Source organism: Helicoverpa armigera, chromosome 7 (genome assembly GCF_030705265.1).
Source record: "Helicoverpa armigera isolate CAAS_96S chromosome 7, ASM3070526v1, whole genome shotgun sequence".
Taxonomy (NCBI): Eukaryota; Metazoa; Arthropoda; class Insecta; order Lepidoptera; family Noctuidae; genus Helicoverpa; species Helicoverpa armigera.
In genome coordinates, this window is record NC_087126.1 from 5,896,378 (window position 1) to 5,921,760 (window position 25,383).

The window sequence follows — 25,383 nt, forward strand, 5'->3', positions numbered from 1 at the left end:
TAGAAAGAGACAACGTCATAGTCAGTTCTGTACGTTAGAGCAGGGAATTTCGCTATTGTTTCGCCGCCCAACAACTCACAACTCACAGCGAAACTATGGCGGTTTCGCCCTTTGGGTTTCGCAGCGGAGGTGTGCTACAGGCATAAGTGTTCAATCCACTCCTTTGTTGTTTCAACTAATTGAATTATTTACCTCCCGATAGCTTCAGAGCATAGATTCAGCGAAGTCAAAAAAATCACTAAGAGTACCTAATCTCTTTATTAATGTGCCATTTAGTATTCCAGAAAATATACCGTTCTATCCAAGTAAAAAAGACCACAGAATTTAATTTGTCTGGCAAATAGAAACTGTAATTTATCGTGGGTACTCAAGGAGTAAGCATGGAATACAGGATGCCTTTTGTTGCTTACAAGAAAGATTCTGAACAACGAGCCGCAAGACAATGACAATACCTTTTCTTGTTTACCGTTGTTATTTAAAAGGTGGTTATTTATTTATGTTTTCTTAGCAAAATCTATAAAACAAAAGTGACGCTTTTTTTTCAGACTATATGTAGAGATCTAGGATCAACTAACATAACTGAAAACAAAAGGCAACATTAACTTTTTTATAATCATCGGCAGGGATATTGAGCCCTGACCTTCACCTGCGAGCTCAATATCCGTGCCGATAACTATATCATACGTGAACTGATATTAATTTTTCTTCCTTTATCTGACCTCAGAAGCACAGTTAATATTATTGCCAACATTGTTTACAATTTTAAACTGCTTTTTTTTTGCATTCCGACAAAACTTCAACATTGTAGTGCAAGCAAAAGAACAAAGACCATTGTTACGAAATAAACGGCACCTATATAAAATTCATCGTGCACTGTTTCACAACTATACACTAAATTGAATGGATTCTTATATGAATTTTTGTTGTTACCTTTGGCCCCAAGCCATAGCACAGCGGCAGAAATATGAAATAAAATGAACAAAACCTTTATAGTGACATTCAAACATTTTCACAAGGACACCGGACAATACTTACAAAATAGGAGTTTAAAATGATTTCTAAGTTAATAATTTTCTATTTAATAAAACATTTTTTATTAAAACGTAACAATTAAGGTACTAGTCATATTCAAATATCCCAGGGGTATTGAACTTAAACTAAATAGAATAATATAAAAAGCTATTTTTATATTTACAGAGCAAAACAAAGTTCCTCACACACGATTGAAATATATGTTATGGACCATGTGATTAATTCGGGCATTATAAATAATGCCCGAGCATTATGAATAATGTCTAGCTTTATCGGGCCATGTGATTAATAACTATCTTAACTTCATTATTTATCACATTGCACGGGCATTATTATATTGCTACATGATAGTTGGGCAATTTGATAATAAAGCTATATTTTATGCGGTGCGAGGGTGGCAGTTGTTCTAATAAATAAATCCTGTTACTTGCTACATATTTTATGATTATTGTTTTAAATTATATGTTCTATTTTAATGGGAAATTATAAGTCTAGCCACAAAATTATTAATTGGACAATTGTCATCTAATTTACTAACTCGGCCTAATTTTTCTTGGCTCGTTTTTCTTAATCATAGAATTTAATTTGGATTCAAAACATTGTATTAAAATCTGAACTTAGTGACGAAAATGAATCGCTGCAAAACCGACTCCACGTAGTCTTGTCTGCCCTACCCCCAGAGTGCAATTCAAAACCGCGTAGGCACTGAGGGGCGAGGCGGCCTGCGAGCTGAGGCGCAGGTAGTATCAGCGCTCGCCGCCGCGGCTTAGGCTGGCCGGCGGAGCCGGCCAGCAAGCCGAAGCTGCGGTGGTGAGCGTGAAAACTATCTGCGACGATAAGCTCACATGGGACCGCCGGAACCCCGCAGCGCCGGAGCCGTGACGGAAGCCATGCTTGCTGCATGTTGCATGCTTACTTCTATGCTCTGTCAATTGATATGGGATGTGTTATATTTAGTTTATTTTAAGTTAAATGTCAATAACAATAAAAAAAAGAAATTAAATATGTTTGTATTACTTTGCCCAAAAGGTCACGGGCAATATGTATAGTGCCCGGTCAATTTGATTGTTTGAATAATTATTATCAAACTGCACTCTCATATTGGGCATTATTCATAATGACCGGGCATTATGTATACTGCCCAATTTATCACTTGGTCCATAACATATACACTTCACACACTACAATAAGTCACCTGTCACGAGAAGCCAATGAAATTTTTATATACCTGAGAATGAGGTTTCCGTTTTACACACATGTGATGAAAAAATAATAGGATAAGGGAAAATAGGAAATGGGCAGCATACTTGAGCACAATGTGATTTAATTTATCCAAAGAGATTGGTTCATGTGATGCGCAGAGAAACAGGAACAATACAGCAATCTTTCTTATTCAATAAAAATATATTGTCGGGAGATTGACGTAGAAGGTAACTTCTCTTTGAGGAAACGAGAGATCCCTACTTTCATAACAATTTGGTCTAACTAATCTTATTTTATCGGATGTTCGGATGTGCTTGGCAAACCATGTTCAAGAAATAAGCATTTTCGATATGTTGTCGAACACCGCCTTTTCTTTGTCCGAAAAGATTGTGTTACAAATACTTGAAAGGATCTGAAGTCCTCCCCTCCCTCCCATTCCTCCATTGTACCATGATTTAGCTCGCGAGAAATTCAGTACACAAAATCCTGACAACGTACGAGTGGATGGAAAATGGTTCAAGGTACCTTTGTATAAAGTATCATTCAGCAGATAGCAGAAAACTAATTTATCAATATATGAAGAGCATTTTTAAAAATGTTCAATACGGCTTTGCGTTATTTCCTAGCGACAACAAAACGTTTGTGTGAACCTAACTAAGCAACAGTTAGTTGTGTGAACAAAAATTATTTTATACGAACAATTATTTTGCTGGTATAATATTTTACTACGTAACGCAAAGAGGGATTTTCTCATGCGTCACAGATGACGGGAAGTGAAATACACAAAGTGGGTTTGGGAATATCGGAAACGCTTTTCATGCCATCCAAAGTACATTTTTTAACCATCCATGTAGGTGCTTTGAATACACAAATAGTTGGCAACACGCGCGAAGCTATACTGCCTCGCGTTTTACATAGGCGCTGTGTACCAGTGTATCAATCCAATATTGTACCAACAGAGATTCAATTGCTTAATAAAGAGTTGGACAGATAGATTTATTGTTACCGGGAAGTAAGTCAAATTAAGACTAAGACGAAGCTAATAAAAGCGTGTTAAAAAGATCGCCATCTTATATGATTTTTTGTTGAATATTGCTATATGTTTAGCTTGTCTGTCAGTGTAGTATGCCAAGAATACTATGAAACAGCATTCCCTAATAAGTTAAATATTTTTTATAAATCTCCATACTTTTCCTGAAAATCCCGAAATAACATATTCGTTCTACACACACCGATGATCTCTTTCACATTACCCTGTCGGTGCTATTACATTTTATATTCGCGCACATTAACATTGCTTTCGAAACTCGTTTGCGAATACGTTTCCCTCACACAGCTTTATAGAACTGACATAGAAATTCATGAAAACAGAACTTAAAAATGTCAGAAAATGAAAAATGTATTTTGTTAACTTAATTTTAAAATAATTATTTGATTTCGCCGTCACAACATGTAGTAGCAACACACGTCTGCAATTAAGTATATAAAAGAAAATATACTTACTTATTGAAAAACATATCTACTTTACTTGAAAGTATAAATGCATTCAACAAACATCAAAATGAAAAGATATTTATCAACCTGAGATTTAAAAAAAAAATCGTCGAGAAAACATGAAAGGAACAAAATATACCCACTTAAAAGAGAAAATAGCCAAGTAAGTTTTTCCCGGGGCAGACGCTATTTTCTATTTTCCCTTAGGAAACAATGCGATATCGAATATCTGCCTATTAGCTGAGTTTTTCTTCGTCAGAAAAAAATACGGAAATGTTTATAGATCGGAGTTCATATCAGTATCGTAAGTTAATTAACGCTTCAAGGAAACACTTTCCTTTGAGGAATTATTAATTACTGTATCCATAACATTGTTTTTACCTACAACCACTACAACAAATTATTTTTTTTTGCGATAATTTTCTTTTTACATCAATTTTCCTTTGCAGCGTATTTTTTTATTTCTTGTAATATTTTGAACTATGGCTAGGCACCAATGCAATATCGTTTTTGAAATCACTAAGAAGTAGTTACTTAGACAATGAGAAAGAGTAATCTTCTAATCCGAATGTGAGAAGCAGTTTCCTCAAAAATCAGTAGCAGAAAACAGCTAGTAAATACACAAACAAATAAACATACATGTTACGGAGCAGAACATGCTTTCCATGAGCAGTTTGCAATATAACATACCACAATATGTATTATGAGTAATGAAAATTTTATCAATACAATCGATATTTAACAATATACCTATAACTCCTTATTTAGGTACCTATATAGCTCTCGTTTAGGTCAGGTTATTGTCTATCATAATTTTGATTATACCTAATAATGTAGGTAATAAAACCTTAACCTTAATTTCAGTAGGTAATAAATCATTTTCGAAAACTGAATCCTTTTGCCAACAGCAGCTCTAATTTGCAACATATTGCCTTATAATGGCTCCCACAAGCAATATCCATCCTCTTGCTTTTATTATCCATTGTTGTTTGTTTTCTTTTCTTTTCATATTGGTTCACCAAGAAATGCAAAATATTGCGTTTTATAAGAAGTTAAGTGAAGTCTACCATCCAGCAATTTATTAATATATTAAGCTTCGAAAACATGCCCCAGGCGGTGAATAAATGGAACAATAAGAGTGCTACACACTGCAGTCTAAACAATCGCCTAACAGTTGACCCACTTTTGCATGGCAAATTTTTTTGTAAAGAATATCTTTATTCCAATAAAAGTTTTTAGTTGGTCCGATAACGGCTAAATACCTGATATTTGTAATGTGTGTAGTACTACCATTCATCTTTAGCATGATATAAACATCAGCTATTTATAAACCCAAACAAATTATTCGCAGACTAAAAGTTTTAAGTGTGCTAAGTTAAGTGTGTTTGAAGTGTGATTCTGAATGCTCTAAATAACCTAATAATATATTACCTGAAATGTTACCTAAACAATGAATTATTAAGGTCCTCCCAAACAGTAATAATTTATCACCATCAATCAAAATATTCTAGCTAACAATTATCAATCTTATAAATGCGTACCTACATGAGGATACTACGTTCTGACTTAAGTGTATTCACACTGCGGAATTTGTAGAATATTAATATTAAGGAAAATAGTGACTTTATTCAATGCGGAGCACATGTCTTCTACACAGGCGCGGGACTGTCAGAGTACCGTATTTAATCGTACGTGCTTTGTAACATTATTATCAGATGCTCGTACCTTCGTAACACCAGGAAAACTTTGTTTGTTTGTAATCGATAAACTCGATAAAAAGCTAAAATAAACATATATATATATATACAACATGCGAATAACATAGGCTAAATTTTATCCCGCTACGGGCAGTAGGTCCCTCGGGACGCGGGTGAAATCGCGGGAAAACGTCTAGTAGGTAATAAATGTACCTACAAAGATATTGTATGTACTTTATTTGCTAAGGTAATGTTAGGTAATGCTTTCAAATAGCTCTCTGCATATGGACGGCTAAGCTTAAGACTAGATCTTAGCAGAGAAATAAAGTAGGAAATAAGATTCCTAAAAATATAAGATACCACATGAGTTTTGCGAATAGCCTTTTCTCAATTGTTGTAACGGACATGTAAAAGAATTATATTAATTATAGATGTGCATTATAATTGATTATAAATAATGCTTTTATTTAGTTTGGAGTGCGATTAACAGTTATGCAACGTAGAAAAGTACTTATCAAATGAAATAACATTGACATGGTAAAATAATTTATTTGGCACATTAAAATAATTAATTATTAATATCTGTTTGTACATATCTATACACAAATGTGTTCCTAATTAATTTAGTAGAAATTCGAAACATATTTTAATTAATTACGTGTTTGTTGGTAGATTTCATGTCCTGTGCCAATCACGCCAATTGCACTCAGCCCATGTTTCTGAAAATAATTGAAAATGAAAATCATTTCACATCCCTGTTTTGAAAATGGCAATTCCTTCCTAGATACAACCTACATACTTTGAAAATTAAACCTCACTAGGTTTGAAAAGTTCTTAGTACTCGTACTAAAGCAACGAAAGTCGACGTAAGGAAACTGTTTTGAGTTAAACTTAAAGAGATCTTGATCAGGTAAATGTACGTTCAATCTATAAAGAAATTCCTAGAATCTCTCACATCCATGAAACTGAAAGATTTCCTAACTAAATACCCTCTACATAACACATAACCAATCATCATCTCCCGAGCCTTTTCCCATCTATGTTGGGGTCTGCTTCCAGTCTAACCGGATTCAGCTGTGTACCAGTAGGTACTTTACAAGGAGCGACTGCCTGCCTGACCTCCTCAACCCGGTTTCCCGGCCAACCCCTTGACACATAACCAATCAAACTAAAATTGATAAAATTAAAAATGATATCGGTACTTACAATAACTTTGCCTCCCTTCCTGAGCGCGCCTCCGATGCCCTTAGGACTGGCGCTGGCTCCCGACAGCAGCGCGAGCACTGCCATCATCAGCACCAACATACCGAACAGCTTCATGATGAGGAGAAACAGTTGAAGATCGTGCTAAAAAACCTATGGTTGATGTCTCAAGGACCAGAAACAAGTGACGATCCTCCTTTGACACTTAACGCTTATATAAGGAATTATATTCATGTGGGAAAGTCGCTGCTGATCGTCTCCATACGCCGGGTTTTTTCTTGCTACGTCACTTTAGCATGAGTTTCCTAGTAAGCACAATTTAATATACGTTGTGCGTGATAAAGCTCAGCGAACAACGTAAATATGCGAAATAACACCACTCAAAATAAGTAAATTAAAGACCACTCAAATATTTTGGGATTGTGGGTGACGAGAGACCACCCTAAAAATAAATTACTACTACTCCAAAAATAATGTGAACAATTATTTACCTGATGATATAGGGTCAATAGCATAATTTAGGCAAGTGACATGCAATAACATTCTCAATTTCAGACCTCTTTCCTATACAAAGAATATCTAGAACATAAAACTATTGACACTGTTTAGTGACCCGGTATCCATTAACAATTCTTTCCACTGTTAATTATTGAGTTAAAATAATTCAAAGATATATAACAAGTAAATAGGTACATATTCTAGGTAAAACATCACAGCTATTTTACCTAGAACCGTTTATTGACATTGTTTTATCCGCTGCGTTTTATGAAATGCAGATTGTTTCCAAAGATAATATTATCTCGGCAAGTAAAACAAAGTCCGAAAAAACGGAGAAAATATTAATTATAAACAAACAAACTCTCTAACATTGCATGAATATAAACATAACCCTTCTTGGCAGTCGAGTAAAAAAGGTATGCCTCTCGTTATGAAAAATATATGTAAATTTTAAATATACAGCTGAATTTGCGTGGCATTTTCGTGCAGAGGGGTTTTATAAGACCATTTACTGAACCTGGTAAATTATTATAAGAGATTACTTCTTGATTTTCGGATATGCACTATTGTTATAGTAAAAATATTTGTGCAGCATCAGCAACTTGATAAAAAAAAAGTAATATGCACTTGTGTACTAAACTGGGTAAGTACGCGTGACGTAAAACGTTCTGCGAAACTCCTGTACCATTCTATTTTGATTATCCCTATTGTCCACGTGTTTCTTCATACAGTTTTCTAAGCTTAGGTAAATGACTAAGACGAAAAACCCTCTCACGACACGACAGACTGAGATATGCTCGTATTAGTTTGATGACTATATAAAGGGAATTCGAATGTCAATCATACATCATTCGAAGTTTAAACTTCTTCTATAAAGCAACAGTCAATTTTTTTGATATTTTCTCGTCATCATGAAGCTGTTCGGTATGTTGGTGCTGATGATGGCAGTGCTCGCGCTGCTGTCGGGAGCCAGCGCCAGTCCTAAGGGCATCGGAGGCGCGCTCAGGAAGGGCGGCAAAGTTATTGTAAGTACAAATAATTATTATGCTGACGATCCTTGTTCTGTTCAAACTTTTTTCTCTATGTAAAAAATGAAGTCTTCAGGAAAACTTTGTAATAACATTTTTGATACTCCCAATTACGGAACAAAATTTTAATTACATTACATTTTAGGCATTAATTCGTCCCACCCAACAGAACTGAAGCTTAGGAAAACTTTTCGACACTAATGAAAATTGGCTTTATTTACAGAAACATGGACTGGGCGTGATCGGCGTTATTGGAACTGGTCACGAGATCTACCAACAAAACCACCAATAGAGAAGCTCGACTACTAGTTTTAATTTAACATAACTTCAGTCCGTCTACCTGCCTCAATATATTACCTCAAATATTTATAAAAATGGTAACTATAAATAAAGTTTTAAATAAAAGTTAATTCAAACATATTGTGTCTCAATTTGAACAACAAAATCAAAACTCATTTATTCAAACTTGGCTGCAAAACAGCACTTTTCGAACGTCAAAAAAAAATTTACATAAGACAGCCCCCAAAACGCCCACCCTTCAACAACACCTTATTTTAGGTATAAAATAAACTGTCCGGCTTAAAAGCATATTTTCCACAATTTATTGTTCCCTATTAGTGAGCACAGACATACTTATTATATACACCTACCTTCACTCAGCTCATACTCATGAAATTGGTTTGTTAAAATATATGATATGCGTAGGTCCTAAGAAAGATTTTCTGAAATTCGATATTCCAGAAATTTTTTCCATTTCTTGGGTAGTGCTATGGGAAGCGCTAGTACTCTATTATATCAGTAATATATGTGAAAGTTCAGCATTAGTCAGCACGCCTGAAGCTAAACGAATCAGCCACTGAAACTGTTCACATTCTGGTTATTGGATTACGTTTCCCATCAGTTCACAATGATGACCATGAAAATAGATAGGAGAATCCTACAATACCTACTTATATACTTCTCAAAATCTTTTATGAAATCTTCCAAGCACCCAGTGTAACTAAATACCTAATAATAAGAGAAATACTCCTTTACTCCTTTTGAAGTAGGTGCCCATGCTCTGCAAATTATGTAAGAGATAAGTTATCCTCTATATCTGACGACCTTGAACTTAGGTACTTAAAACGACGTTGCGATGCATGCTTCAGAGAGTTCCACTTTCACGTGGTTTTGCTCTGAACGTTAACACGATTTTAGAACTGATGAATATGGAAATATATCAACAAGCCCAGATTTACCAAATTATTTTAAGAACACACTGCAGACTTTTAGTACCTAGGCCGATAGTTTGTTTGGGCTCATAAATCAGTGTGAAGATAAATGGTAGTTCGCAGATAACAACGATCAGATTTTGGCCGGTATCAGACCGAATAAAAACTTTGATTGATTGACGATTTTCTATGTCGTCGATGTTTAGTGTGTAATGTACGGGTACCTACTCTAAAACGTGATAGGTATGTAAACTATGTAAAGGTACTTATACTACAATAATATCAATATGAATAAGTAGATAAGTCTACTCTATTTCTGTATCAGACTCTGACCTCACCAGAATCCTAAACATTTTCAAATTAAATAGGTATGTCACCAAAAACATATTTTTTGCCGCTGAAATCAAACCCTATACCTCTCCATGCGCAGTGTCATTAACTAACTTGAGGATAAATAACTAAGCATATTAATTGCTGTCAATTACAAGAATTGTTACCGGACAATATTGGCATTCCTTTATTTACAAACATTGCAACTATATCATACATTTATACCTACATACTAGTAGGCTGTCTAAATACCCACAGTGACAAATAGACTAGCTTGTTTCTCTGAATTGTGCCTTGTTTCAATTTAACGGAAATGAACCCGGTGGGACTATCGGTCGGGTAGGATTAATTTACCTACAGCTATCGTTTGATGCCGTTCACAAAGGTAAGTAAGTACATAAGTGAGTAGGTATACCAAGTAGGTACAATTTGTAAATGCCAGTAGCATCCGAAACATTGGTACCCACCTAATATCCAAACAGTATTTTTTACGCAACCTCTGCTGGATAGTCGTCCATCCATCTACCAGCCTGCTCCTGACAAAAACTAATGAACGTCTGAAATGATGATGACAACTACTGATCGAGATCTCGTATGTTACATCTCGGCCGGTGTACCGTTGATGTGAAACCAAGAATATATAGCCCACAAGGAAGGAAACTGCTTGAAACCAAAATCATTTTGTTACAAATATTATGTAAAGGAAAAAAATGGGTTTTTGATTTTATTAAAAAGTAGTTCTAAGTTATTCAGTATTTGAGAATTTCGCAGGATATGTGATGGCGGAAAATGCCAAATAACATCAATATGTTAAAAAAACGGTGAAATTGAAATTGAAATTCATAGTTTATTTATTACGAGGTAGATTGTGACATATGAAAATATATTCTTTTACAAGGGATGATAAATTACATACAATACAATATAGGTTGTAGAGTAACATGGCTGTTAACTATGTCCATTTTCACTGCTGTTGGGACTGCTGATATATTTGATGGCCGGTTCCCACGACACCAATTGCGCTGAGGCCGTGTTTCTGAAAAGAAAAAGAAATATAAAGTGTAAAGAAAAGCCTGCTACATTTTGAAAATAAAAGTATACCTACCTACGTAATTTAAACATAATAGTAAGTATACGTAACGTATGGTATAAAAAAAACTTGACATGTTATGAAATATGACAACAATCAAGTTGCAAATTACTTACAATAACTTTGCCGCCCTTCCTGAGCGCGCCTCCGATGCCCTTAGGACTGGCGCTGGCTCCCGACAGCAGCGCGAGCACTGCCATCATCAGCACCAACATACCGAACAGCTTCATGATGAGGAGAAACAATTGAAGAGTGACGCCTAAGAGTCAGTAGTCAACGTCTCGAAGACAATGGACAAGTGATGATCTTCCAGTGACAAATACCCCTTATATACGAAGTTATATTCTATGGGAATGTCAGTCCTCAAACATCTTCAAATGCCTATAGGGTTTTTTTCGTGCCTCGTCACTTTAGCTAGAGTTTCCTAGTAGCTAATCTCAGTGAACCGCGCGTAGTAAACACGTTGAATGAATCGTAGTAAGTATTATTGTGCTTTCGTTACGAGTGTAGAATATGTAATAATAAACTATTTTGTACTCATCATCATCTCCCGAGCTTTTTTCACAACTATGTTGGGGTCGGCTTCCAGTCTAAACGGATTCAGTTGAGTATTTTGTACTTGTAAAAGTTTTTTTATACTTTTTCATAAGTTGTCATGTGAGATTGGATTTTATTTGCCGCTTGATTTTATTTACATATAATATAATTATACCGTTATAAACAAAAAAAAACATTTAGATTTTACAACTGAATAACATTTTACCCAAAAGTATTCAAAACACTGTGATGGGTAGGATTATCTCCGAACTTTCGAAATTCATGAAACTTTTATCACGGCTTTTACCCTTTCCAATTAATTGCTTTTTAATACTTTATACATACCTAACATAAAAAATATACCTTTCTAACTTATTTTAATAGATTAATTTTATTTATTTTTATTTATTTATTTATTTATAGTCAATAGAAACACACCTAGACAGATTGCAAATTAAAATACTATGTACATATAATTATAAGTAGTCCTGAGTTGATAGACTAAACATAGGTATTTTGAAAATTGTGACTACAATATTCCCCCTTACTCGTTTAATTATCTCGCACATGCTGCGTGTTGTCGCAGTTGACGAAATTTCCACTGCAAATTAATTAATACAGCTCTATGTATTGCAAATAGGATGCAGACAGGGTTCTCGCCAAGTTCTATCGTTTGTAATTAACCGCATGAAGATAGCTTGCTAGAGTTGCTAGTTAACACCACATTGCATGCAGCTGTATGCAACCACTGCCTACATACTTACATAGGTGCAGATCTACGCAGGCGACTTACTGCCTTAGACAAAAATTCAAAAAATTGCGAGCTATATAATCTGTCATCCTCAAGGTAATGTACCCTTTTTGTGCAGCGGGAAGTGTGCCAGAATTTACTGACTACAAAATATACCGACCTAGAAAAATCTCAATGCTAGGTACAGTAGGTAGGTAGGACCTTATGATAAGTACTTTTTTATTTTTATTTTAGCAATTACTAGGTTATAACTTGAAAATACTGCCTACCTATATAATTCTATGGATAAAGAAAAGGATTGATAAGCAGTATTTTAGTACTCATTATTAACATTTCTTTTCATAAAAAATATTTACATAAATAAGCATATCCTTAGGTTCACTTGTTCCCGTACCTTAGAAGCTTTTAAATTTTCCGCAAGTTTGACCAGAAGGCCATAAAATCGCAAGGGCCACGATGTTGGTCAGGAATACCCAACAGTTTCATGATGACACATTTTATTGTGACCTTTCCATTGGTTTGCCGCATCACGCACTAAGAAATAATAAATTATTATTCTTTAGATATAGAATATGAGGAAAAAGACATAGACGAAGGAATTCAATCATTTGAGGGGTTTTTCACTGTGGTCGTTTAGAATTATTCCTTATGTTATTTTAATATCGGTTTTATTGATGAGCTTTAACTAGGTATACTTAACTATGGAATTTATTTCGTCAATATGATAAGGAAATCATATAATTTGGTAAATATTTTATTACTCAAAAACACACTTTTTGATTCGTCGATTAAAACGGTAAAATATTTTCTGAGTTAAATTAAAAAGAAACCAATGACAAATGTAACAAAATTATTATATTAGGATAAACTGTGGCCAGAAATTATTTTATTCAGGTGTTCGGTCTTTGTGTGAAAGCCCACACATCTAAACTTTCACGTTTACCTATGATGGGACATTTTGTGCGATGCAATCTATCAACATAATGTCAAGCAAACACAGGTGCTCGCATTCGTACCTAGTCATATTAAAATTAATATAATAAAGAAGAAACATTTTTGTTTGTTTGTAACATATGTCTATATTTTGTCCGTGTACGGGTAGAATGTGAAACGGCGGGAAACAGCCAGTATTAAAGAAAATACTATGAAAATCTCGAAGGTGCATTCTCAGACGTTCAAAAATGGTGGCATTTACCTACGTTATAAACTGTAGGTACAAAGGACTCGAAAACATAAAATTCTTTTGTTATTTGCATGGCGCTGGCTTTTAGAATAAAATCAAATCTCACAAAAGGAACTACAGCTGCGAAAAGGTTTCTTTAGTCGCTGTTGGTTGAATAAGAATGAATGATGTAGGTTGTACTAAGTAGAATACTTCCATTTATTTTATTCCACGTTCACAGCTTTGAGCGACGCTAGCACTCTCTGTATTTTGATATTTTAATTTATCATGTCGAGTTTTTTCGATTCACATTTTCGGTTGCGAACTCACTTTTTCAACATATCCACAAAATTATATCGTAGACTAACTTTGTTTGAACTGCTTCTCACATCCGAATAAAAAGTAGCTTATGTTACGTTAGTTAGTTATGTACTTACGTGTAAATTAATGTCCCGTCTTTATCCAGCCCTATAAGCCCTATATGTCAAAATTACCTAAGCAAGTAAGGATCTACGCTTCATGTACCTACCTATGGCAAGGATGAAACTTGGCAACGTACCAAAAAGTTCCTACACTCGTTTAAACATTCACTGCTCGTTTGTCCGCAAAAGCTTAAGTTTGAGGTAAATAAACATCATGGGTTTTACAGCGGGCAAAATGATAATCATTGAAGGTTAGTCATCTGCGCGCTTTGTGGTATATAAGCTAGCTTAGGGAAGCGTAAGTTATCATTCGTTCATAGAGAAGTAGCAAGGCATCTTCATCAACATGAAACTGTTCGGCTTAGTAGTCCTCGCCCTGGCGGTGTTCGCTATGCTGATGGGCGGCGCGAGCGCAGCGCCCAAGGGAACCGGCAGTGCACTCAGGAAGGGAGCTAAGGCTATTGTAAGTATTGTGAAATTTCCTAGTATATATACTTGACACTTACCACTTAGGTACTTGATGGAAACATCACTTTGGTGAGCTTTATCCAAATATGTATTAATTATACTTTATTTTGTTTTACAGAAAGCTGGATTCGGAGCTATTAGTGCGATCGGCACTGGCCACGAAATCTACCAGCACGTGAAGAACAGGGGTTAATTAAACCACCAATTAGACAATTATGCCATTGTAAATCCATTCCATATTAAACTAATGTAAAACCGTACCACATCTACCATTGTTAGAAAAATAAGCATCTCCTGTGATAAAAGTCAGTACAGTAAGTTTTAGCTCCTAATAAAAAATATAAACATCAACAGAATTTTAATTTTTCATCCCTTAATTAGCGGTAGAACTTCAACTAAGGAATTTCATCAATAAACCAAACCTATTGCCGAGTTAGTTCGACACAACAATAGAGTTATTTGCTACAGATAGTTACCTAATTGCTTTAATTTACTAATACATTGTTGAAGTGAAGCCGGCAACAACTGAAAATAAATAAGTCTAGGAGTCTTTTCTCTTACCTACTTACATTCAAAACCGATGTAGTTTACCCAATTTGCCAACCTAAATTGTCATCGACAAAGCACCAATACTAACATTCTCCTAGATAAGTGGAAGAAAATGGCACATACTTACATACAAATACCAGCCTAATAACTAATAATCAGACGTTCAACCATCTGAAGATCCTATAATCGGATACCGCTGAACCTGAAATTAGAAAACTTGAGGAGCTAGCTTTGGCAATAACTTAGGAACTTTACATACCAACATATGTATTTGCTATGTAGATTCTTCGCAAAGAAATTTCATTCAGAACTAATGCAGCCCGCTTCCAACTGCAACTCGCCACATTCTTCAAATCGTCGATTCGTCGTGCCGCAAGGCGTTCCACACATGTCTATGAAGAAGGTATGATGTTGATAGTCGTAGTATGTAGTAGTTATTAATAGCATAGGTATGTAGGTCTTGACTACGAATCCTACTGTTTGTGTTCGACAGTTATGCCAGTCAAAGACGAGCTTGTGGCTAAGTTACATCCGCACGGTCGATTGTAAAATACAATAAGTCTCTATTAGAAACAAGAAACTGTGTTACCTATATAATGCTCATTAATTGGTGGCTAAACTTGTTTTTTTTTATCTAGGTTCGCGAAGTAGGTACTCCTCTTGAGAATGAAGTGAAACAACGGAAAATTGCTTTTCAAATTGACTCTCACCAATCACAATCATAAACACTACACCAATATAGAATAGTCTAAGCACTAGCTAAACAATCGATCAATTCACCAAAACCTGATCATGACATCGATAGTGTGATCAACGCGAAGCTGATCGGACCAGCTCTCGACAGTAAACATGAATCGTTCTAATCGACACTGATTGATGATGCCAATAACAACATTGATTAGCGACATCAATAATGTCGATCGCACGATTGTAATATGATCCAGACGAATTTGATCGTCGAATAAAGTGGGAATCAGTATGGAACACCATGAACGATATTAAGTTAAGAAGCTGCTAATTCTTGCTAATACTATTAATGGCAAAGAAACTGTCTGTCACGCTTTTACATAAAATCTACAGAATTTTGGAACCCTGACTGAAAAATACATAGGCTTATCTTTATGCGGGTGCAGGATGTAGAAGTAAAATACTTGCAGGATATAAGAACTCTATTTGCAAGTTCAACTACAGCGCACGGAGTACAGAGACTGATTTTGAAGTCTTGTCCTGCATGCCTAGTAAATAGTTGGGTTTTTTATGAAGGCTTTTCTCGGAAGCACAGATTCTTGTTGTAAATATAACGCAAGTGGTATCCTTTGTACCTATATAAAATTTTCCCCACTAAATTGGGGTGTGACTTGCTTAAAAGCACACAGGAAATCGTAACGAAAATTTCACCAGAACTGAAAGAACAGTACCCCAAACGCTTATAATTTCTTAAATTATTTGCATACCTAATTTGTAATTAGGTACATGTTTTCATTATGCATTCAACAGGAATTTCGGCACCCAACAAACAGTTGTAATTTTGTAATACAGACGCTAGGACTGTTTATAAACAATCACAAACGGGCAATGTTAAACAAGAAGGAAAATGTCTTATGGTTTTCCACAATGCACAGGATTAACCCCAAAGGTTAGTCATCATCATCATATGTGGTATATAAGCTAGCTTAGGGAAGCGTAAGTTATCATTCGTTCATTGAGAAGCAACAAGGTATCTTCACCAACATGAAACTGTTCGGCTTAGTTGTTCTTGTGCTGGCGGTGTGCGCTATGCTGATGGGCGGCGCGAGCGCAGCGCCCAAGGGAACCGGCAGCGCGCTTAGAAAGGGAGCTAAGGCTATTGTAAGTATTACATTATTATTTCCTAGTACCCACTTTATTCTTACCGAACCGGCCCCAACATAGTTGGGAAAAGGCTCGGAGGATGATGACTTTACACTTACCTACGATGGAAATATTTCGCTTTGGTGAGCTTTGTCCAAATGTATTAATTATTTTTTATTTTGTTTTACAGAAAGCCGGATTCGGAGCTCTTAGTGCGATCGGCACTGGCCACGAAATCTACCAGCACGTGAAAAACAGGGGTTAAATGAAAGCATTGTAAATTAATTCCATATTAAACTAATGTAAAACTATACCTACCATTGTTAAAAAATGAGCATCTCCTGTGATAAAACAGTCATACCTAAGTTTTAGCTCCTAATAAAAATATAAACATCAAACAACCTAATTTTAATTTTTCATCCCTTGATTACCTAGTTTACCTAGCGGTAGAACTTTAGCTAAGGAATTTCATCAATAAACCAAACCTATTGCCGAGTTAGTTCGATACAGCAATTGAGTTATTTGCTACAGATAGTTACCTAATTGCTTTAGTTTACTAATACATTGTTGAAGTGAAGCCAGCAATGAATGAAAATAATTAACTGTAGGAACAGAACTAACTTACTTTTTTCATACATACTTAGGTACATTAAGAACCTACTGTGCCTACTTAACTTGTCATCGACAAGGCACCATTACCCAAAACAAGAGAAAATGGCACATACTTACATACAAATACGAGCCTAAAAACTAATAATCAGACGTTCAACCATCTGAAGATCCTAAAATCGGATACCCCTGAACCTGAAATTAGAAAACTAGAGGAGTTGGCTTTGGCAATAACTTAGGAACTTTACATACCAACTTATGTATTTTCTATGTAGATTCTTAACAAAGAAATTTCATTCAGAACTAATGCAGCCCGCTTCCAACTGCAACTCGCCACATTCTTCAAATCGTCGATTCGTCGTGCCGCAAGGCGTTCCACACATGTCTATGAAGTAGGTATGATGTTGATGGTGATGTTAATAGTCGTAGTATGTAGTAGTTCTTGATAGTATAGGTATGTAGGTCTTGACTACGAATCCTACTGTTTGTGTTTGATAGTTATACCAGTCAAAGAGGAGCTTGTGGCTAAGTTACATCAGCACGGTCGATTGTAAAATACAATAAGTGTCTATTAGAAACAAGAAACTGTGTTACCTATATAATGCTCATTAATTGGTGGCTAAACCTGTTTTTTTTATCTAGGTTCGCGAAGTAGGTACTCCTCTTGAGAATGAAGTGAAACAACGGAAAATTGCTTTTCAAATTGACTCTCACCAATCACAATCATAAACACTACACCAATAGAGAAGTCAAAGCACTAGCTTAACCATCGATCAATTCACCAAAACCTGATCATGACATCGATAGTGTGATCAACGCAAAGCTGATCGGACCAGCTCTCGACAGTAAACATGAATCGTTCTAATCGACACTGATTGATGATGCCAGTAACAACATTGATTAGCGACATCAATAATGTCGATTGCACGATTGTAATATGATCCGAACGCATTTCCTCGTCGACAAAAATGGGAATCAGTATGGAAAAAGTCGTGGTGGCCTAGTGGGTAAAGAACCAACCTCTCGAGTATGAGGGCGTGGGTTTGATTCTAGGTCAGGTAAGTACCAATGCAACTTTGCAATGCAATTAAGTTAAGAAGCTGCTAATTCTTATTGATATTACAAATGCGAAAAAACTGTATGTCTGTCGCGTTTTCCCATAAAATCTTGATCATTTTGATACCATGATGCCTGTAGCACACCTCCGCTGCGAAACCCAAAGGGCGAAACCGCCATAGTTTCGCTGTGAGTTGTGAGTTGTTGGGCGGCGAAACAATAGCGAAATTCCCTGCTCTAACGTACAAAACTGACTATGACGTTGTCTCTTTCTAACATGATTTCGCTCATTTGCTTAGGCGTCGTCTACATCTCCGCCCTGGCGGACAACTGGCGGACAACTGGCGGACAACGCAGCGGAGGTGTGCTACAGGCATGACTGAATTTATCCGGCTGCAGGACGTAGAAGTAAAATACTTGGCTCATATGTATAAGAACTCTGTTTGCAAGCTCAACTACAGTGCACAGAGTACAGAGTCCGATTTTCAAGTCGTGTGCTGCATGCCTAGAAAATAGTTGGGTTTTTCATGAAGGTTTTTCTCGGAAGAACAGACGCTTGTTGTAAATATAACGCAAGTGGTATCTTTTGTACCTATACCTCTATAAAAATGTTCGCACTAAATTGGGATGTGGCTTGCTTTAAAGCACATAGGAAATCGCAAAGAAACTTTCACCAGTACTGAAAGCTCAGTACCCAAAAAAAAAAACTTCTTAAATTATTTGCATACCTAATTCGTCATTAGGTACCTACGTGTTTTTAATGTGTATTCAAAAAAAAATCGGCAGCCAACAGACGCTAGGTCTGTTCTTAAACAATCACAACGGGCACTGTGAAACAAGAAGGAAAATATCTTATGGTTTTCCACAATGCGCAGGATTAGCCCCAAAAGTTAGTCATCATATTATTATATGGTATAAAAGGAACCACAGCGAGGCGGGAGTTATCATTCGTTCATAGAGAAGCAACAAGGCATCTTCATCAACATGAAACTGTTCGGCTTAGTAGTTCTTGTGCTGGCGGTGTTCGCTATGCTGATGGGCGGCGCGAGCGCAGCGCCCAAGGGCACGGGTAGCGCGCTCAGGAAGGGAGCTAAGGCTATTGTAAGTATTACATTATTATTTCCTAGTACCCACTTTATACTTACCGAACCGGCCCCAACATAGTTGGGATAAAGCTCGGAGGATGATGACTTTACGATGGAAATATCACTTTAGTGAGCTTTATCCAAATGTATTAATTATTTTTTATTTTGTTTTACAGAAAGCTGGATTCGGAGCTATTAGTGCGATCGGCACTGGCCATGAAATCTACCAGCACGTGAAGAACAGGGGTTAAATTAAAGCATTGTAAATAAATTCCATTTTTAACTAATGTAAAACCATACCATATCTACCTACCATTGTTAAAAAATAAGCATCTCCTGTGATAAAACAGTCATACCTAAGTTTTAGCTCCTAATAAAAATATAAACATCAAACAACCTAATTTTAATTTTTCATCCCTTGATAAGCTTACCTGGCGGTAGAACTTCGACTAAGAAATTTCATCTATAAACCAAACCTATGAAGTGAAAAGTCAAACAGCCTAAGAAAGGAAATAGTTCACTTTTCATTTTGGTGCAGAAAGTAGTTCGCTCGGAACGCGAGTGGAACTATGGGGAAAATCTAGTCACACAATAAAAAATATACATAGGTATTATGTAGAATATTCAATAAATATACTATGAAATACAGGTACTATGGAGTACCTACCAGTGTTTACATGCCTAGAAAACAGTTGTTCTAGGAAGCACAGATACGTTTTTTATAACTCATATTGCCTATAGGAATTTTTGTCCCATTACACATCGTAGTGTATGTTGGTTTATGTGTTAGAATGATACCTTTTATAGGTAGCTAGTTTTCCTGACAAAAAATTCTGACCGCGACTTGCTTTAAAACACAGGAAATCGGAAAGAAAATTTCACCAAAACTGAAGCTCCACGAGATTATTATTTCCTAAATTATTTGCATACCTAATTTGTAAAAATGTAGGTACATGTTGTCATTGTGTATTCAAAAGAAGACGTCTGTTAAATTTCCATTACAGATCCCGCATTATTAAAGTTAATTACGACTCAAATTAGAAGTTACCCACGATTTGCATTTCGGCAGCCAACAAACAGTTCTAATACAGATATGCGTGGACTGTTCGTAAACAAAAACAAACGGGCTGTGTTACACAGGCTTAAGGAAAATGTCTTATGGTTTTCCACAATGCGCAGGATTTGCACCAATTGTTAGTCATTATATGTCGTATATAAGGTACCTTAGCGGTGCATGAGTTATCATTCGTTTGTAGAGAAGTTGCAACGCATCTCTATCAACATGAAACTGTTCGGCTTAGTAGTTCTTGTGCTGGCGGTCTTCGCTATGCTGATGGGCGGCGCGAGCGCAGGCCCTAAGGGAGGCGGCAGTGCGCTCAGGACCGGAGCTAAGGTTGCTGTAAGTATTGCTTTTAATAATTATTCAATGGAGAATATAGTTCGAAGTAGGTATTTTATGTTTCTGCGACTTAGTTTTTCACTGGCTATAAGTTTTTATTTGTAGATATAAATCTGTTTTCAGTATAGATATTATAAAAAAAATAATGTAATATTACTTCTGTACAAGAATCAGGGCCGGTGCCTGAAAACCTAAGCTTTTTTTATCCTAGGGAAAATGAATAGATAAACATAAAGGTGCTCAGAAAACGGCCCTTATAATACAGTTCCTTTTATCTCATCAAAAAATCTTTCCAAATTTCTACTCCTCGCCCTGATCCACTTTTTGTTCACAATCATAAGCCCTCCTGAGTACCGCAGTTTTCAACTCTTTTATTTTTCCTATCCATCCCAGGAAGCCAAGGGGATTTCACCTAATCTTGATTGACCCCAAAGTTAATAAAACACCCTTTCATGAAAATGTTTCTGTACATTTCCTTGTTAAAATCTACATTTATTTTTTGTTAAAAATACTTGAAGGTATATACTTCGACAAAAAGTTCTTTCTTACAGTCAGTCAATCTATCAATTTTGTGCATGAAAGGTCTCCTTTGTGATGGCCTCTACATTCTCGAGCCAATTACTCTTTACACACATCAGACATACTGTTCACCGAAAAGGGTAGACAGGAGGTTCAAAACAGACTGTTGTACGCTTATGTACGTTGTTCCCATTATTTGAATTCACAATATTTTGTTACAGAAAGGCGGACTTGGAGCCGGGGCCGCCGCCGCTACCGCTCGCGAACTCTATGAAAAATTTAAGAACAGGAAAGGTTGATTCTTAAGTTTTAAATAAACTCTTTATTTACATATTTTATTTTGTAAATGTTTTAAATTGTTAATAAACAATCAATAAAATAATAAATCTGCTACATTATCCTGATTATAAAAATAATTCATTAAATTGTCGAGACCATTCTAGTAAACTGAATACCGAGAAACCTCTAAAGACACTCTCTCAAACTAAAAGAAATTCTTCGCACGTGAACTCATTTTGCATTTCTTATTCGGATCGTAACAGCTGGGTATAGACTTCCTGAAAATCTGACTGCCTCAAAAATGTCATAGATGAGCAATGGGTAACATAAACTTCTTATCGGAAAGCTAGTATGTATTGTAAAATGTAGTTCCATCGAAAGAGGACAGGTGAAACTGCGGGACCCAGCTTAAATTAAAAGTTTATGGTATTTGCTGGCAATGTTTGCTATTGTTTACATTAAATAAATACAAGAAAATACCACTCGTCTTAATTTTATTAGTATTTACATCGAATTTCTTCAATAATAAATTGTTTACCTGTTAATGTAATTATATAACTTAAGACGTGCTCGCGTTAAAAACCCAGCATTAGCATAATCAATACCTATAACGCTATATCGTTGGTCAACTGACCTAAAGCCTGAGTAAATGATTGATAGATACTACTACTGCTACTACTACAATTGCTGAGAATTGCTTGACATTTCCTGAGCAATAGCTACTTTTACAAGGAAAATATAAACAGAATGGCGGCCATAATACTGTGAAGACATAGGTATGTTTGTTATATTACGTTATATATATTTTTTAATATTTGTAATAACTTACTTATTTTTATGAACCGTATCATATACATGCGTGGATTTGTATAAATATTTCAAAGATTTAGGTAAAAAGAGAGTAGAAAGCTATTGTCTAAAATGTCTCGAATTATTTTCTAAAATACATAGATGAGCTTAAAACATGAGGTCAACAGAATATTTAAAACTTATGTAAAACGAACTGGCAGTTGTTCAAGAATACCGACAGTTGTTAGCAAAACCCTGTAGACACGATTACGGAAGACAGATTCCTATTTTATGTTGTAGATTTTATCGTAGATCAATAAGTTGCGGTCCAAATAACACCTTACTCTTCTATGAAGTTAATTACTCGTGGGATTTTGATAAAGATCCTCCCGATACTCTATGAGAGCTTAGATCACTTTACAAATTTTGAGTAGGTACCTATTTAAGTATCGAGTGCGATCCACTTCGGCTACGTGACGACGAAAGGGTGCGTAACCCGATACGAACTCGTATTTTCCTCTTACTTCAACTTCAATACAATAAGATAAACCCGATTGGTAATACGGGTTATCTAATAATCATAAACTTTACGTAGGTACCAGTGATGATCAATGAAACTTTTTTCTTTCGTTAAATATTTTATTTCAGGTGTAGAAAATGCAAAAAATATTTGATTGTAAGCTGACGTCTATGTATGTAGCTATCCCTTATGAGAATGTTTACTCGGGAAAGCCTCAATGAGTCAGTGTATTGGCATTAACCATTTTATGGTACTGAATGAATGAATATGTCAAACATCGCAGTACCTATCCATATCTAGACATAAAATCTAAAGGTGGTCGTATTGAATCAATGAAATCTTGTAAGCACAAACAATTGACACTAGGTGTTTTCGTTGTTATTTCAATGTGCCCCTGATACTCTGAGTCCTGGAAAGTAACTCTTTCAGAGTGTCGTTTCCGATGGTTGCTCAATGACCCAACATTGTGTATATTGATGTCGCTCGTGTTGTCGCATTGATCACAAGTCAAGTTGAAATCTTCTGAAAATGGTTTACTTTCTACTGACGTAGTTTTCTCTTGCAAGCAGGTTTCTTTCTCTGTTGATTTATCAGAGCTGAACATTGATGCCAACGTTTCCGACTCTTCGTCTTTAAGAACTTTGACTGTGCCGCCACGTAGCATATTGAAAGTCATGCAGCAAGAAGGGCAAACAGTATTGTTGAAGTTATTCTCTGGAATGTGCGATTGCGCATCAATTGGATATCGCTCAGCTTGCACTTCGATATCCTTGGTGTGTTTCAGCTTTTCGCACAACGGTCTACAGGAAATGTAATTACAACTTCTGCATTGACAGTTTACATTAGCTAACTGCTCCTTCAACTTGCGAAGCTCTATAGGCTCTGTACAATACTGAGGAGATAATATGGTCTGCCACATCATTTCCTGTATGCAGGTTGCTTGGTGCGCTTTTTTAAAACTCATATGGTGAAATGCCAGTACACGGATTCATCTTAATTTAATTGCAACTTATCAATTCATTATTACCAATTGAGCCAAATGTCGAACATCTGATGTGGCTTTTGTAGCCACTAAAATTTCGCCAACTTTAAGATCACATTTCGTTTAAATATTGTTATAACAGCTATCAAGCTGACTTTTAACGAATTGTTTGTTAATGTCAGTGCGACAACCAATGGCGACAACTGAAACTCAATTTTACAAAACACAGAAGTGCCATGCAAGAACTTTGTTCCAAACTTCTTGGAGTCGTGTGCTCATGTAAGCCTCACTGTTGTACTCGCTTAAAATAACACTGAGAAAAAAAACAAATGCAAAAAGCTGTTATCTACTTATAACTGAGGTCCAATTTTTTAAAATCAGCTTATATAACACTTCTTAGAAGTCAAGTAAAAAATATAGGTAGGTAGTCGAATTGAGGATTTCCTCCTAGGTGATGATGATGTCCGGACATAATTATAGTGCACAAGCATTTGCGCAGACACAGGTGCACTCACTATTTCTTCACCGTCATAACCCGATGGGACGGCAATCCGAAACGACCGGAGAGAGATAAGGCGCAGGACCGACATTTACATGCTCTCCGATGCATGGGTGTATCAATCACAAACTTCCAGGCTCCGGGCTGCTTTGCGAGTCTTCTAAAACCCACAAAGCGATTTCGGCCTGACTCGGGAATCGAACCCGAGACCTCGTGCTCAGCAGCCGCGCTTGCAACAGCTAGACCAACGAGACAAACTAAACTAAGTATTGGTCTCTCGTTTTCTCGAAGACACCTCGATGGTATTTCTCATAGTGTTGCTGGCCGCTGGCATAAAATATCTGTTTATGGTTTTAAAAAGGTCTAGAAATAGTTTTTTTTTTTTTCTATTTGGTTCTACGGGTTCTCTGGTCTTTGCCATTTTGGACCTGTCACAAAGTTCAGCAAAGCCTGCCATTTTCTTTAAAATCAAGAAATATGTATTTCACCAATGCCATGATAATATATTAAAATAAAGAATGTCGAAATATCACCAAGGCTGCACCGATTCCTGCGCATATAGGACGAAAACGAAAGAAAAGGATGTTGATACGACTCTGACGTCTAACGTGGGTAACCATATGAAATATCTTTAAATATTCAGTCTTGGTAAATAAAACTTAGAAAATATTAAAATTTTAGCCATTCTGCGATTGCCATAACTGTGCATGCAGTGAATGTCCAGACATTTTGGGAATGCTGGCTATTACTGTAACGGAAACAACGTGTGTGTTTGGTACAACAACCCCTAAAATAAGCGACGAAGAGACGTACCGGTGCACCTCCATTCATAAAACCGCCGCCTGCATTCCAAAGCCAAGCAACTCTAATAAGAAGGAAAAAAAATGAAAGTGTTATTGGCTCGTGAGAACAGTAACCCACAACCGACGAGTAAGATCGAATATAGAATTATAGCAGGTGAAATGATCGCGCGATCCTATGTTGGATCAGGAGGGAAATCTAGATTTATATGTGAATCAGACGTAGACATGTACTTGTGTACATGTATATACTAAGATACATTATCAGTCCACAGCACTAAAAAGTACACGGAATCAACGACTTCAGAACTCTCTAAAAGTTATGTATGTTGATTCATAGA

General features: G+C 36.1%; 1 protein-coding gene and 2 long non-coding RNA genes across 3 annotated transcripts in view; all 3 read left to right on the forward strand.

Moving 5' to 3' along the window:
- Positions 1-25,383, forward strand: part of Diap1 (Death-associated inhibitor of apoptosis 1) — a 141,308-nt gene that overhangs the window by 15,938 nt on the left and 99,987 nt on the right. The window lies entirely within an intron of this gene.
- LOC135117182 (uncharacterized) lies at positions 16,439-19,651 on the forward strand. The gene is made up of 2 exons (XR_010276683.1): positions 16,439-16,523; positions 19,432-19,651. It is a non-coding gene; the product is annotated as an uncharacterized LOC135117182 (long non-coding RNA).
- Positions 20,498-21,553, forward strand: LOC110383247 (uncharacterized). Its single transcript, XR_002430042.3, has 2 exons — positions 20,498-20,654; positions 21,395-21,553. It is a non-coding gene; the product is annotated as an uncharacterized LOC110383247 (long non-coding RNA).